This window comes from Pteronotus mesoamericanus, unplaced genomic scaffold (genome assembly GCF_021234165.1).
Source record: "Pteronotus mesoamericanus isolate MK-2021 breed Mesoamerican mustached bat unplaced genomic scaffold, CSHL_Meso_final contig_25, whole genome shotgun sequence".
Lineage (NCBI taxonomy): Eukaryota > Metazoa > Chordata > Mammalia > Chiroptera > Mormoopidae > Pteronotus > Pteronotus mesoamericanus.
In genome coordinates this window covers 40,361,391-40,378,530 of record NW_026555105.1, presented here as the reverse complement: position 1 = coordinate 40,378,530, position 17,140 = coordinate 40,361,391, and the positions used below count along the sequence as shown (strand labels likewise).

The 17,140-nt window shown below is 39.3% G+C and overlaps 1 pseudogene; it reads right to left on the bottom strand.

Moving 5' to 3' along the window:
* Positions 1-16,012: 16,012 nt before the first annotated feature.
* On the bottom strand, positions 16,013-16,912 carry LOC129070554 (actin-related protein 2/3 complex subunit 2-like; annotated as a pseudogene).
* Between the last annotated feature and the right edge of the window lie 228 nt (positions 16,913-17,140).

The window sequence follows — 17,140 nt, the reverse complement described above, 5'->3', positions numbered from 1 at the left end:
CAAGGAAGCGAACAGTGTTTACATATGCTCCATCTTGACTGGAAGTCCTAAGCTCACATTCTGAGGTACTGGGAGTTGAGATTTCTACATATGAATTGGGAACACAATTCAACCCCTAACAGACATGAACATGAGGAAGCATTTCATTTTGTAATCACTATTCAAAAACATTAGACAAAACATTCTATGTTATTAGAAAATTTGGTTTGTAAATAGGAATGACTCAAATATAGAAGGTAGATGAAAGGATGTGATGTCATGTTATGTGTGTGTATGTAACCCTTCCTGCCACTGAGCATTTACACTGGTATAGCCATTTATTGCCTCAGTTAAGCCCCATGACAGCCTTTTGAGGGCTCAGAAGTCTAAGCAACTGGGCTAAGAACATGCTTCCAGGAGTAATCCTAGAATTTGCAACAGACCTGTTCCAGTTCCAAAGTTTATCCTTATTCATTATGGCCTTAAAACTCATTATTTTCCTTCTATGAGATGTGTAAAATATATACTGTGTAATTTTCCTACTTGGCACTCAGAGACTACATTTCTCATCCTTTCTGGCAGTTAGATGGGTCTATATGACCTTATCTGGCCAATGAAATGTGAACAAAGGTGATACAGTCACTTCTAGGTCTGATCCCCAAACATCACTTGTGCTCTTCTCCTCCATCTTTCATTAGTTGCCAAGCTTGATGCAGAAGATCCAGTGGAGAACTGGGAGGCTCTGGAAGAAGGCTTGATTACTAAAAGGGGCACAGGACTGTGTCTTGGGCAATAAATAAACCTTGTGCTGAATTACTGATATTTTGGGGTTGTTTGTTTCAGCAACTGACATTACTTTTCTTGACTAATACACAGGCATTTTATGCAACAATTACACAAATGCACCAAAATATCTTTCCACAGAATTCTCATTGAGGCTTTATGTAACTATCTGGATGATCAAAGAGACTGCAAACTTGGAACTCTGAGATTAAGAGTCAGTGTACAAGGAAAGAGGCCTACATAGTGAAGACAAAGCCACAGTGAAGAAATTTCTAAAACAACCCTGTCCAATGTGACTTTCAGCAATGATGACAGTGTTCTATTCTGTGCTGTCCAACATCGTGGCTACTACCCACACGTAGCTACTGAGTAACTGAATGTGGCTAATGCAACCAAGGAATTGAATTTTTAATTTCATTTAATTTTAATAAATGAACATTTAAATTTAAGAGTACATTTGCATCTAGTGCTACCGTGTTGGACAGTGCAGCTCTAGAGGAAAAAAAATAGAGATAAAGAAGGATAAGCAAGGTGGGAGAGAGGGGGAGGTCCTAAGTCACCAAGAAGTGGAAAGATAGGATGCCATTCTTGGTGGGAGGTGTGATGGTTATGTGTCAGCTTGGTTGAGCCATGGTGCCCAATTGTTTGGTCAAACACAAGTCTAGGTGTTGCTGTGAAGCTATTTTTTTTTTAATGTGAGATTAACATTTAAATCAGTAGACTTTGAGTAAAGCAATTGTTTTCCACAATGTAAGTAGGCTTCATCCAATCAGCTGAAGACCATAAGAAAAGAGGCTGAGGTCTCCAGAAGAAGAAGGAATATTGCCTCCAGACTACCTTGAGAGTCAAAACTGCAGCATCAACTCCTGCAGAAATGTTCAGCCTATGTGCCTTACCTATTGAATTTGGACTTTCAAGCCACCACAAGAACATAAGCCAATTTCGTAAAATCAATCTCTCTTTCTGTCTCACCATCAGATATATAGATATAGATAGATATACCTATAGATATAGATATATAGATATCTTTATCTTAATTAGTTCTCTAACCACAACTAATACAGGAAGGTATGTGGCTACTAAGAGCCTTTTCCTCAAAGGTATTTGCAATAACTAATTTAAAACAATAAGAATTAGGTGAAAATTCCAATAAATAAAATTAAAACATAAATTCCCTTGTTGGATTTCATATCATGTAAACCAACAACTAATGTGTGAGTCTCACAAGTTACATGAAAGCTAAGTAACAGCCAAAAAATACAATAACAGAATAGTTGAATGGATCTAGCTAGAGGCTTACTTCTTAAATGAGATTAGTTCACTGTCTTATAGCTCTTGCATGCCTATGATTTCCAATGAAGTCCTTTAATTTGTACCTTCATGAGGTCTCCAAGATTATCCCATTATTGACAAAGAGAGCTACTCAGAGGCAATAAACTTGTGGTGCCAAATCCTTGCACTCTTTTCTCCCTACAGGACTGGCTGGTGGCTTGGTTCTGCCTGGGAGCAACTGCTCTGCAGCCCTGGATTCCTGGATACATAAGCAGCAGACCTGCATCCCTGCAGGTACTGTTGCCACACATGAACAAACAGTCTTTGAATGCTGTGATTCTCCTCAAAAATCATTTGGTGGATTTCATAGTTTTTGCCACTTGGATGCACTTTTCATCAGGGTTCAACAAGTACTCCTAATAACAAGAATTGAAAATAAAGAGATGTACTAGGCCTGCTCTTACAATTCACAGGCAAGTTGAAACCAAAGGATTTTGCATAATAAATACCATTTAATTTGACAACTATTGTTTGTGTTTGCAAGGTGACAGGTCAACTGGTATAGAACATTCCACTTCTTATCATCTGCAATTATCCATGGCATGTGTCTTTGTGGAAATGTTGGCTTCATTCATTTCTGGGGCACCTGGATGGTGACTGCCACAGATAATGCCCTCCCTGCCCCAACAAAAATTTTCTACTATCTCCTAGAGAAATGTAGAATGCAGATGTTGAGAATTTTGGCTCAGATCCCCTCATCATGGTATACTACCACCTCCTCTCACAAGCCGTGTGACCTTTAACATATTACTTAACCTTGCTGTGCCTTAAATTTCTCAACTGTAAAATGGTAATAGTAACAATGCCTTCCTCTAAGTCTTGTTGAGAAGATTAAGTGTGATGCAGTTAGAATCATGCTTGGTAGTGTTAGACCTCAATAAACATAAGCTGGCATCACTTCGTCAAAAGGCAAAATGAATATCCCTTTGAAAGACAGAGTCATCAGAGGTAAGAACCCATGTTTTGTCTCTTACTATTTGTTTCTAACTCTCAAATACATTTTTGAAGCTTCCTCTCAATACTTCTTTATCAATGCTGCTGGCCCGGCACCCATATTCCCACTCAGATGGGTCAGGTTGATGCTGGAGGAAATTAGGCTCTTCCCTGGAATGGCAAGGAAAGCATTCCAAGGACCCATGCACAAGAGACTGTGGTGTGGCAAAATTTATTTAAGTGGAAACAGAAGTTTTCCCCTGGGTTTTCAATGTCCCATTCTCTATCCATCCTGCCATGGAAAAAGTCCAATAGTGTCCTCAGCAAGGCCAAAGCAAAAGCCAGTGTCTACAGTTTCTGCTTCATATTAAAACTTAGTCTTGGAGCTCACATAATCTGCTGCAGGCCCCAGTAGCTGCTAGATCTACATGGTCACATGGTCCTGGGTGAGAGAGAACACACAAATACATGGCACGAATGTGAGTGAGGAGCAAAAGAGAGAGAGCACCTTGTTTTCTCTGGGATTTTATTAGCTTTGGTTTGCAATGAATCAGGTGCTTTTTCTCCCATCCAAGTACTAACCAGGCCCGACCCTGCTTAGCTTCTGAGATCAGACGAGATCGGGCGCATTCAGGGTGGTATGCCCGTAGACTCAGGTGCTTTTTCTAAAGACCCAATGAACTTTCCAAATTTTCTCGGGCTTTTGATAGGTCCACCTCCCAACCAATCCCATCTTCCCCCAGGCTAGACAGATATGCCTCTTTGGTTAAGTATCTCCCCCTGTGCCTAGAAACAATCTGGTGCCAGAGAGGAGAAAGGATGAGTGTTAATCTCCTTGAACAGCAATGCTGTAATTGCCTTGGGTGTGAGGCTATAGCTTCCTGGTAAAGCAAACAGGCTTATGTTCCCCAGTTTATTCAACTTAATGTCTAATTCCCTTTGCTTCCCTTTCCTTATGTATAATTATCTAACTACCAATGGTAACAAGGTCACAAGAATGCATCACTGATGAGTCAGTAGGTGACATTCAGTTGGGAACCTCAACTGAGACTGTTTCACTCTTTTTGTGTCAACCCTGGCAGTTGAAAGAATCCTAGCACATTACCCCTCAAGCATGGATATCTAGTAACCTAATTACTTTTTAAAGAGCCTATCTCCAAATATAGACATAGTCTAAGGTACTGGGGGTTAGGATTTCAACATATGAATATGGGGTGGGGCACATTAGCAGCCCCAAACATTCCTTTTCATTAGGAATTCATGTCCTGTGTAGCCTCCTCCCACACTGAATCAGGGCTAACTTGTGCGACATCCAAAAATGGCTTATTTTATGGTACTCCAGTCACCATATTGTGAAGAAACCTGAGCAGTATTGAGAAAGGGACCATTTGGAGAGTAACTGAGGCTTCCTCCTAATCATCAGTACCAACTTATCAGTCATGTGACTGAGTGGGATTGGGTCCTTCGGCCTTCTTCAAGCTCCTGATGGTTGCAGCTCTAGCCAACATTTGACTGCAACTTCATGGGAGTCTACACAAGAAAGAATTGGCCAGCTAAGTTGCTTTTTGATTCTGATCTGCAGAAACCATGAGATGAAAAATAATCCTTGTTATTTTAAGTCATTAAGTTTTGTGATGACTTGTTATGCAGCATTACATAACTGATACAGCTGAGGTGAAATTGTAGTGATTGAAGAAGTCAGTGATTGTTATATACCCACTATCTTTTAGCCATAGAATAATCTGTGGGACCTTCAAACTTCACAAGAGCGCTGTAAAATGTGTGTTATTAACACTGTTTTATTGAGCTTCAAGGGGGTCAGGAAATTTATGAAGGATTAAAATCCATTTGCTTTCTAATGTATCACTAGATCACTACTGTGGGACACCTTCACCCAGAGTTGGTGTTGTGTACATGTTTAACTATTTGCTATCACTTCAAAGCAGTAAAAGTGACCAAAAATGTCTCATACTTACTTTGAAAATCTACTTTGGAAAAGTCACCCTGTGCATTCAACATTTTCTTTTTTTCCCCTCACATACTTCTTTTCTTTCTATTTAATGTTATTTTTCATTTACAGTTAACATTCAATATTATTTAATATTAGTTCCAGATGTACAACACAATGGTTAGACACTTATTTAATTTATGAAATGATCCCCTCGATAATTCTAGTATCTACGTGGCATACATAGTTATTACGATATTAATGACTATATTCCCTATGTTACACAATACATCCACATGACTATTTTGTAACAACCAATTAGTACTTAATCCCTTTACCTTTTCACTCAGCCCCCAATCCCCTCCCATTTCGCAACCCTTGATTTATTCTCTGTACCTATGGGTTCGTTTCTGTTTTGTTTTTCCTTGTTTGGTTCTTTAAATTCCATATATAAGTGAAATCATATGGTATTTGTTTTGTCTGACTTATTTGACTTATTTAACTTCTTGGTTCTTTTGAATAATGCTGCAATGAACACAAGGGTGCATACATTCTTTCCAATTAGTATGTTGTATTCCTTCAGATAAATATCCAAAAATTGGATCAATGGGTCATTAGGCACTTCCATTTTTAATTTTTTTAGGAACCTCCATACAGTTTTCTATAGTGGCTGCACCAAACTGCATACCCACCAACAGTTCATGAGGGTTCCCTTTTCTCTAAATCCTTGTGAACACTTGTTGTTTGTTGATTTATTAATAACCATTCTGATAGGAGTAAGATGATATCTCTTTGTGGTTTTAGTTTGCATTTTTCTGACAATGAGTGATGTTGAACATTTGTCTATCTTTTGTGGAGAAGTGTCTATTCAGGTCCTCTGCCCTGTTTTTTCCTAAATTGAATTGTTTGTTTTCTTGGTGTTGAGTTATATGAGTCCTTTATAAATTTTTAATATTTATGCCCCTTATTGGATGTACCACTGGTGAATATCTTCTCCCATTGAGGAGGTTGTCTTTATGTCTCATTAGTGATTTCCTGGCTGTGCCAAAACTTATTAGTTTGATGTAGTACCATTTCTTTATTTTTTTGTTTGTTTCCCTTGCCCAAGGAGATACAGCAGAAAAAAATATTACTGAGAAAAATATTATAGTTTACTGCATATGATTTCATCTAGGATTTTCATCTCGTAGGTTTTGCATCTCATATTTAAATCTTTAACTCATTTTGAGTTTATCCTTGTATATGTATAAAAAGGTGATCTAGCTTCACTTTTTTTGCATGTATCTGTCCAATTTTCCCAATACATTTATTAAATAGTCTGTCTTTATCTCATTCTATGTATTTGCCTCCTTGTCATATATTAATTTATCATATAGGCATGAGTTCATTTCTGGGCCCTCCATCCTGTTCAATTGATCTATATGTCTGTTTTTATTCAAGTACCATACTGTTTTGATACTTATGGCCTTATAGTATAGTTTGATATCAGCTAGTGTGATGACTATTCTTATTTTTCAAGATTGCTGTGGCCATTTGAGGTCTTTTCAGTTCCATATAAATTTTTGGATTATTTGTTTGAGTTCTGTGAAAATGCATTGGTATTTTGATAGGACTTGCATTGAATCTATAGATTGCTTTGGGTAGTATGGACATTTTAATGATATTTTTTTCATGAATATGATGTATGCTTTTATTTATTTGCACCTTCTTTAATTTCTTTCTTCAGTGTCTTACAATTTTCTGAGTAAAATTCTTTTACCTCATTGATTAAATTTATTGCTATTAACCAATAAATTTATTGGTTAAATTTATCTTTTCTTGCAGTTGTAAATGGGACTGTTTTTTAAATTTCTCTTTGTTTTTCTAAGTATATTTTATTGATTATGCTATTTTTATCCCTTTGCCACCTTTGGCCCAGCACTCGCATTCCCACCAGCAATCCACCCCCTTAGTTCATGTCCATGGGTCGTACATATCAGTTCTTCGGCCTTTCCATTTCCTATACTCTTCTTAACCTCACCCTATCTATATTGTACCTACCAATTAGGCTTCTTATTCCCTGTACCTTTTCCCGCATTCTCTCCTTTTCCCTTCATTGCTAATAACCCCCCATGTAATCTCCATTTCTATGATTCTATTCCTGTTCTAGTTGTTTGCTTATTTTTTTTTAGGTTCAGTTGTTGATAGTTATGAGTTTGTTGTCATTTTAATGTTCATAGTTTTGATCTTCTTTTTCTTAGATAATTCCCTTTAACATTTCATCTAATAACGGCCTGCTGATGATGAACTCTAGTTTTACCTTGTCTTGGAAGCACTTTATCTGCCCTTCCATTCTTTTTGTTTTGTTTTGGTTTGTTTTTTTCTCATTGCCCCTTCCACCAGCATCATCCCCCACCCCCGCTCTTAGTTCATGTCCATGGGTTGTACATATAAGTTCTTTGGCTTCTCCATTTCCTATACTATTCTTAACCTCCTGCTGCCTATTTTGTATCTACTATTTATGCTGCTTTTTCCCTGTACATTTTTCCCCATTTTCGCCCCTCCCCCTCCCCACTGATCTCCACTTCTATGATTCTGTTCCTGTTCTAATTGTTTGCTTAGTTTGTTTTTGTTTTTGTTTTTTAGGTTCAGTTGTTGATAGCTGTTGAGTTTGTTGTCATTTTACTGTTCATAGTTTTTGATCTTCTTTCTGTTAGATAAGTCCCCTTAACATTTCATATAATAAGGGCTTGGTGATGATGAACTCCTTTAACTTGACCTTATCTGGGAAGCACTTTATCTGCCCTTCCATTCTAAATGATACCTTTGCTAGATAGAGTAATCTGGGATGTAGGTCCTTCTCTTTCATCACTTTGAATACTTGCCAGCCCCTTATTGCCTGTAAGGTTTATTTTGAGAAATCAGCTGATAGTCTCATGGGAACTCCTTTGTAGGTAACTTTCTCCTTTTCTCTTGCTGCTTTTAAGATTCTCTCCTTATCTTTAATCTTGGGTAATGTAATTATGTTGTGCCTTGGTGTGTGCTCCCTTGGGTCCAACTTCTCTGGGACTCTCTGAGCTTCCTGAATCTCCTGGAAGTCTATTTCCTTGGCCAGATTGGGGAAGTTCTCCATTATTTTTTCAAATAAGTTTTCAATTTCTTGCTCTCCACTTCTCCTTCTGGCACCCGTATGATTTGGACGTTGGAACATTTAAAGTTGTCCCAGAGGTTAATACGCCTCTCCTCATTTTTTTTGAATTCTTATTTCTTCATTCTGTTCCAGTTGGATGTTTCTTCCTTCTGCTCCCAATCATTGATTTGAGTCCCAGTTTCTTTCCGTTTACTGTTGATTCCCTGTATATTTTTCTTTATTTCACTTTGTGTAGCCTTCACTTTTTCCTCCATTTTATGACCATACTCAACCAATTCCGTGAGCATCCAGATTACCGGTGTTTTGAACTGTGCATCTGATAGGTTGGCTATCTGTTCATTGCTTAGTTCTATTTTTGGAGCTTTGATCTGTTCTTTCTTTTTGGTCATGTTTCTTTGTCTCAACGTGCCTATTACATTGGAAGGGGCAGAGCCTTAGGTATTTGCCAGGGCAGTGCAACCCAGGTTGCTTTGATGGGACATTGTGTGTTGGGGAGGGGTCCAAGAGGGAACAGTGCCACTTGCTGGGCTCTTGGGCAGCTTTCAGTCACTTCCCCTGTTACTCACAAACAAATTGGGCCCTTCTGGTGCTGATTCTTGGGTGGGTGGGTTTGTGAACTTTCTAGGACCCTGTGGGTCACTCCAATGGACTCTCCTGTGAGGCTGGGAATATCTCCTGCTGCTGCAACCCCCACAGGTTTTTACCTCCAGAGGTTTTGATGCCTTCTTTTCCCGCACTGCAAGCCTGGATTGCATTGCCTGTCTCACTCACCAGCTGTTCCTCATAGTTTATTTGCATGCAAATGTGGGACCACATTGTCCACCAGCGGCTGCCTTGCTGCGCATCCTTTCCTCCCCAGCTGCATGTATTCACCCCTCCTACTGGTCTGGATGAATATTTCTTCTTTAGCTCCTTGGTTATCAGACTTCCATACAGTTTGATTTTCTGGCAGTTCTGGTTATTTTTTGTTTTTAAATTTGTTGTTGTCCTTCTTGTGGTTGTGCAAAGAGGCAAAGTGTATCTACCCGTGCCTCCATCTTGACCAGAAGTCCTGCCCTTCCATTCTAAATGATAGCTTTGCTGGATAGAGTAATCTTGGATGTAGATCCTTGTTTTTCATGACTTTGAATACTTCTTGCCAGTCCCCTCTTGCCAGCAATATTTCTTCAGAGAAGTCAGCTGATAGTCTCTTGCCGCTTTTCTTTTAAATGTGATTTTATTATTATTATTATTTATGTCATGTTAATTCTATTACAGTTGTCTTACTTTTTCCCCCTTTACCACCCTCCACCCATCACACCCCCATCCCCTGCTCCCACAGTTAATTCCCACTCTGTTGTCCATGTCCATGGGTCATTCTTACATGTTCTTTGTCTAGTCCCTTCCCCTTCTTTACACCATTGTCCTCTTTCCTCCTCCCCCTGTCACTTTCAGTCTACTCCATGTTTCCATGCCTGTGATTTATTTTTTTCATTAGTTTATTTTGTTGAATAGAGTCCACTCATAGGTGAGATCATATAGTAATTGTTTCTCATCAACTGGCTTATTTCACTTAGCTTAATATTCTCCACTTCCATCCATGTTGTCACAAAAAGTAGGTGTTTCATCTCTCTCTCTTTCTTTCTTAAATGTAGATTGATTTTATTTATTTTTTTAATGTCAAAGTTAATTATAAAATATTTTTTAAAAATTTAAAGAATTATAAAGTCTCAGCAATTGAACCAACATGACTCCAGCACAGAAATAATCAGTAAATCAATGAAATATAATGAACATTCTAGAGACAAACGTATATATCTGATTAATATATGTATGATTAAGTTGATATTTCAAATCAATGGGTAAAATAAGGCTTATTCCACAAATAACGTGCATGGGCCACTATTACTTGAAATAAAACAAAATTAGAACCATATTTCACAGATTATACAAGAGATATTCAGGTGACTTAAAAATCAATATGTTGAATCTAAGGAGTTTTAGAATAAAATAGAACTAATGTTTTTCATTACCTGAAGTAAAATATTGAACCCGAGAAACTATAAATATTGAAAATATGACTATATTAAACATTTAACTAAATAGTAATATACATATATAAAAAGTAAAAGGACAAGGAATATAATAGAAAAGCATTTGTACCACATCTAAAACATGGTTAATAGGTTTTATTGTTTCTTGGGGTATTTTTTGGAGGGGGGGTTTTTGTGTTTTTTTTTAAGGGAAAAAAGTTCTACAAACCTTTAATCAATAAATGGGTAAAGAATACCAAAAATCATTTAAAGCTTTTCTAAAACAATAATAGAAATAGGCAATAAATATACTGAAACAGGTTTAGTTTCAAAAAGTAGAAAAGGAACAATTAAAATAACATCATTGTCACAATCAGATTAATGAGTATTAAAAATATTGGCAACATCAAATATTGGAAACTCTGAAAGGAACTGGGTATTTATAGACCCTTTTCAGTTATCTTAAAGCAGTCCTTTTAGCATATTTTGCAATGCCGGTTTGGTGGAGGTATATTCTTTCAGCCTTCTTTTGTCTGGGAAACTCCTTATTTCACTTTCCATTTTAATTGAGAGCCTTGCTGGGTAGAGCAGTCTTGGTGACAGGCCTTTGTTTTTCATGACTTGGAATATTTCTTGCCATTCCCTTCTGGCTTGCAGTGTTTCTGTTGAGAAGCCAGCTGCTAGCCATATCGGGACTCCCTTATATGTTACTACCTCTTTCTTTCTTGCTTGCTTTTGGATTCTCTGTTTGTCTTTGATATTTGCCATTTTAATGGTGATGTGTCTTGGAGTGGGCCTCATTGGGTTCCTCTTGAATGAGACCCTCTGTGCTCCCTGGACTTGTATCATTTTTTCTCTCCTCCAATTAGGGAAGTTTTCCATCATTATTTTTTCAAACAGGTTCTCTCTCCCTTCCTCATCTTCTTCTCCTTCTTGTATCCCTATTATATGGATATTATTACATTTCAGGCTGTCCTGCATTTCCCTGAATGCCTCTTCAGTCTTTTTGAGTCTTTTTCATTTTCTTGTTCTTTCGGGGAGCTTTTCTCTACATTGTTCTCCAGCTCACTGATTCGGTCCTCAACTTCATCTAGCTTGCTTTTGATTTCTTCTACTGTGTTCTTCAATTCAGAAATTGTATTCTTCATTTCCTCTTGCCTCTCATTGATAGTTTCTATATCCTTTTTCATGCTGATATAGTTTGCAGTTATTGCCTTGTAGTTTCCTTGTAGTTTTTTGTAATTCTCCCTGAGCTTACTGAGCTCATTGAGCTTCCTTAGAACTGTTGTTTTGAACTCTATATCTGATAGTTTACTTGCCTCTATTTCATTTAGTTCTCTTTGTGGAGATTCCTCCTTTCCCTTTGAGTGGGGTGTATTTCTTTGTCTTCCCATTATTTGTGAGACTCTTCTTTTTTGCTTCTGCTTCTTAAACTGATCTGTCTTGACTTCCTGATTTTGTAGTGTGAACTCTATGGCAGGAGGCCACTGTTTTTCCTGTCTTGATCTGCCTCTGATGGTGTCAAATGTTCTCCCTGTCTAACCTTAGGCAGTCTATTTGAAACTTCCAGGAATCTGCTGTCTGTAGCTGTCTCTTTCAGCTGTTAATCTATTCACTCTGTACTCAGCAGGGTGCCTTAAACATTTCAGGGCAGAGCAGAGTCCCTCCTGGCGGCAGGGTTATTGGGTCTTTTCTCGCTGCTGCCCTATGGGGGAGGAGTCAGCACTGGGATCTCGCTGGCTCTCTCTCAGTTCTCTCCCCAAAGCCTCCATCCCCAGTCTCCTCAAGTGTTGCCAGACCTCTCTGCATCTGTGGTTGCCAGGGATCTACTATCTGTGGCTGCCACTCTGCACTCAGTAGGCAGCTTAGATAGCACACAGTGAAGTAGAATCCCACCTGGGGGTGGGGCTATGGAGTCCTTTGATGCTAGTGTGGCTCAGGGAGAGTGGTCTCTCCTGAGCAAAATGGCTGCTGTCGCATGGGGAATGAGTCAGCAGTGAGGTCCCACCGGCCACTCTCTCAGTTCTCTCCCCAAAGCCTCCTTCCCCTGTCTCATCATGCGTCTCTAGCCTATGCTGCCCCTACCTTGCTGGAGACAATGTAAGTGGCTGCAAATAAAAAGTTTGTGTTGACTTTTTAAACGGTTCTTTGCATCTCCAGCCACCTGTCTCTGTCAGAGAGCAACCCTGCTGCTTTTCACAGCTGGCTGTTATTTGTGTATTTTTTGGGCTCTGGGCTATGGGCTAGAGATCCCCACTTTTGGTTTAGACCACGCTCCTCTCAGGGGGATCCAACTGGCCATTTCAATATCCTTCTGGTGCTGCCATCTGTGGACACCCCGTCCTCCTTCTCAGGTCTGTACCACACTCCTTACCAGTTAGATTGTGCTAAAGCTGATTCTTCTGTCTCTGAGGTTACAAGGCTCCTCTCTCGCTATTGTTCAGTTGTTTGTTCCAGGTAGTTTCTCCACAATTTAGTTGTAATTCCAGGTTGGTCCTGGGAGGAGGTCAGTGTGACTTCCTTTCACTCCTCTGCCATCTTGATTCTCTCTCTTGCTGCTTTTAAGATTCTCTCTTTCAGCAAGAGCACAAATTGGAGTAAAAATAGCTTCTTCAACAAATGGAGTTGGGGTATCTGGACAGCTATATGCAGAAAAATAAAACTCGACCACCAACTTACACCATACACAAAAATAAACTCACATTGGATAAAAGACTTAAATGTAAGTCATGACACCATAAAAGTTCTAGAGGAGAACATGTGCAGGAAAATCTCAGATATTCCACACAGAAATATTTTCACCAATATGTCCCCTAGAGCAAGGGACATAAAGAAAAAAATAAAGAAATACGACTTCATCAAATTAAAAATCTTCTGCATTGTTAAAGAAAACATCAGCAAAATGAAAATGGAACCAACCATATGGGAAAATATATTTTCCAATGACATCTCAGACAGGGGTTTGATCTCTAAAACATAAAGAACTCACATGACTCCACTCCAGGAAGACAAACAACCCAGTTGAAAACTGGGCAAAGGACCTGAATAGACACTTCTCCAAGGAGGACATATACAGGGCCCAAGATATATGAAAGGATGCTTAACATCACTGCCCATCAGAGAGATGCAAATTAAAACCATAATGAGATACCACTTCACACCAGTCAGAATGGCCATCTTAAATAAATCAACAAACAACAGGTGCTGGTGAGGTTGTGGAGAAAAGGGAACCCTAGTACACTGTTGGTGGGAATGCAGACTGGTGCAGCCACTGTCTAAAACAGTTTGGAATTTCCTCAAAAAGCTAAAAATGGAACTGCCTTTTCACCCAGAGATTTTCTTACTGGGTCTATACCCTAAGAACCCTGAACCACCAGCTCAAAAGAACCTATGCACCCCAATGTTCATAGCAGCATGATTTATGATAGCCAAATGCTGGAAGCAACCTAAGTTCCCATAAGCAAATGAGTGTATCAAAAAACTGTTGTACACTTACACACTGGACTACTATCCAGCAGAGAGAAAGAAGGAGCTCCTACCATTTGCAACAGCATGGATAGAACTGCAGAACACTATGTTAAGTGAAATAAGTCAGGCAGTGATAGAAAGATACCATGTGATCTCATCTATAAGTGGAACATATTCCACAAAACAAAAAAGCAAACAAAATATAACCAGAGACGTTGAAATAAAGAAAAAACTGAAGTAACCAGCAGGGGAGAGGAAGGGAATAATGGAAGAAAGAGGGGATCATTCACAAGAAACATGTATAAAGGATCCATGGACAAAGCTGAAGGGCTGTAGCATTGAGGGTAGGAGATGCAGGTGGGTGTGAGGGGGAGAGTGGTGGGAGGAAAATAGGGACAAATATAGTTGAATAACAATAAAATAATAGATTTTCTCTTTATCTTTAACCTTTGGCATTTTAATTGTGATGTGCCTTGGTGTGGTCCTCTTTGGATCCAACTTGTTTGGGGCTCACTGAGCTTCCTAGATGTCCTGGAAATCTATTTCCTTGGCCAGATTGGGGAAGTTCTCTTTTATTATATTTTTAAATAAGTTTTCAATTTCTTGCTCTTCCTCTTTTCTTTCTGGCACTTCTGATTCAGATGTTGGTACACTTAAAGTTGTCTCAGAGGTTCCTAAGCCTCTCCTCTTTTTTTTGAATTCTTTTTTCTCCTTTCTGTTCCAGGTGAATGTTTATTTCTCCATTTTGTTCCAAATTGTTGACTTGAGTCCCAGCTTCATTCCCTTCACAGTTGATTTTCTGTATATATATATTTTTAATTTTCTCTTTGTATAGCCTTTATTTCTTCCTTTACATTGCAGCTGTATTCAATCATTTTTCTGAGCATCCTGATTACCAGTGTTTTGAACTCTGCATCTGATAGGTTGGCTCTCTGCTCATCACTTAGTTCTTTTTCTGGAGTTCCACCTTTTCTTTCCTTTGGGCCATATTTCTTTGTCTCTTAATTTGTGCGCATATCTTTTATGTTGTAAGGGGCAGAGCCTTAGGTATTCACCAGGGCAGGGCAACACACTTTGCTATGTTGCGGTCCTATATGTGGGAGAGGGGTCAGAGAGGGAACAATGCCACTTGCTTAGCTCTTGCCCCTCTTTCAGTCACTTCCCCCAATTCCCTCAAGAACTGGCACCCTTCCAGCTGCTGCCTTGGTGTCTATTCACCGGTGGATGGACTTATGTACATTCTAGGACACTGTGGATCCCTCAAAAAGATTCTCCTGAGAGACTGGCAGTTTCTTTCGCCACCACAACCCCCACAGGTTTTTACAGCCCGAGGTTATGAGGTTTTATTTCCTGGCGCTGGAACCCTGGGTTGTGTGGTCTATCCTGCGGCTGGGATTGCTCATTCTCCAGTTCCTCCTCCCAGTTTTCATCTCCACGCAATCATGGGATCCCCTGGTCCACCAGCTGTGGCCACATCACTTGTGTGTACTCTCTTTCCCAGGTGCCCATCTCTGTTCCTCCTACCTGCTAGATGAATGTTTCTTCTTTAACTCTTTGGTTGTCGGACTTCCATACAGTTCCATTTTATGGCAGTTCTGGTTGTTTTTTGTTTTTAGATTGGTTGTTATCCTTTTTTGGGGCTGTGCAAAGAGGTGATGCATATCTACCTACTCCTCCATCTTGGCTGGAAGCCCTTAATTTCTCTTTGATAGTTCTGTTTTCTTTTTTATCTTTGTGTGTATGTTTGTTTTAGTGTCTCTAAATAAAAATGACTTAATATTTCTTATGAATTTGTGTTTTGGCTGGTTGGGCTGACCTAGGTTACTGTGAGACTCGAATGTCCACAGTGGATTCACTGTTATACCTGGACCTTGATATAGCAATTAGCTAGACCTTTCTTCCCACATGGTTCTGTATCATTCAGTGATTTGGCTTCTTTCTAAAGTGGCTGGCTTTCTAAGGGAGCTCTCATATATATCATTTTCTTTTGTAAGATAGAAAGACTTTCTTTATTAATGACCCCAACCATATTTTAGATACAGGAGTTTTGAACTCAAATACTTAGGAGAAAACAAGTTAAGATTGAATTATCCAGCAAGTCATTACCAGTAACATATTGCAGAGCAAAACAGCTTGGAAGGAGGGTGGAAAGGAAGGGGAGTGGGGGAGGGATGAAAAAGAAATGGAATTAGGTTGATCAAGTGGATTTTTCTTTCTTTCTTTTTTTTTTTTTTTAATTCTTGGGATCTATGAAGTCCTTGCAAGAACAGCTCATTTCTGCACGTTATTTTCCAAATGTGTACAAAATGGAACCAAAATGGAGAATCCCTTAAGAACCTGAAGAGGTTCAACATTAAAAGCTATGATTATCTAGTAGCAAGTTCCAGCCTTCAGTTGCCAGCCACTTCCTCTTACAGTTCCCAAGAGTTAGCGGGATGAAAACGTTTTCCCCGTTATTGTTTTCATTTCCTTCTTCTCAGCATCTGGGTGTGTGCAGTTCATCACCGTGAGGAAGTCAGATGTTTTTTGCCCACATCCATGTGAATACAGGCCTTAGAGCACTTGGTGTGGTAGTACAGGTAGTCCTGGAACATGTGGATCAGGTTGATGGTGTTGTCTCGAGCACTGGCGTTGGTGTGGCAAGGGAACAGCACGAAGGTAATATAGCCAATGTTGTCACCCACAGCAGCTTTGGTATCTTTAAGCTCCAGAGGAGGTTCTCTGTGTCTAAAGAGAACCTGTGGGGCTGTTTGGCTAGCTCTGTGTCCTCCTTTGAAATCCTGCATGAATACCTTTCCAGTGACCACATCGTCCTAATCCTTAAACATTGTGCTGAAGACTACTGTGACTCTGTCCTTTATAGACTCAACATACATGGTTTCATCATCTATAATGGATGACTGCTCTGTTCTTGCCTTCTTTGCATTCTTCTTGGAATGGGAAGTATTTCTCAAAGACAGAGGCAAAACAATTTTGTTTCAACATGCCAGCCTGATGCACAATGGAATCCTTGGTTGCAGGCAGATTTTCAAGGTCATATAGCAAAGAGACATTGTATCCTGATAATGAATTTACCAAGTAACTCCCGTACATTCTCTCTAATAACTCATCAGCACCACGTGCCTGAAGTTCCTTGTAGAATTTCAAAGAAATACTGACCGTCTCTTTTGTATTGCCTCCATTAGGATTTGAAATATGATATTGGGCCCTGTCAAAATCTGCAAACATTATTTCTACTGCTTCCAGTTTGTTTCCAGTGGCTGTGTTCTTGGACTTGAGCACAAGTGTCTCCTAAATGATGTGGTTGTTCACCTCCAGCACGATCATGGCAGCTGGCCCCAGAAGCTTGAACCCGCTTGCCGACTGCTGCCACCTCACCCATAAGACTGGTCCCCACCAAGCCCTGCCTCATTATTCATTTTTTAAAGCTATACATCATACAAAATTCAATTGAAAAGATATTCAGTGAAAATATCCCTACTACAAGTCCTCCAGTTTCTTTTCTCAGAGGCAACCAGTTATCACTTTTTAAATTAGCCTTCCTAAGTTATTCTG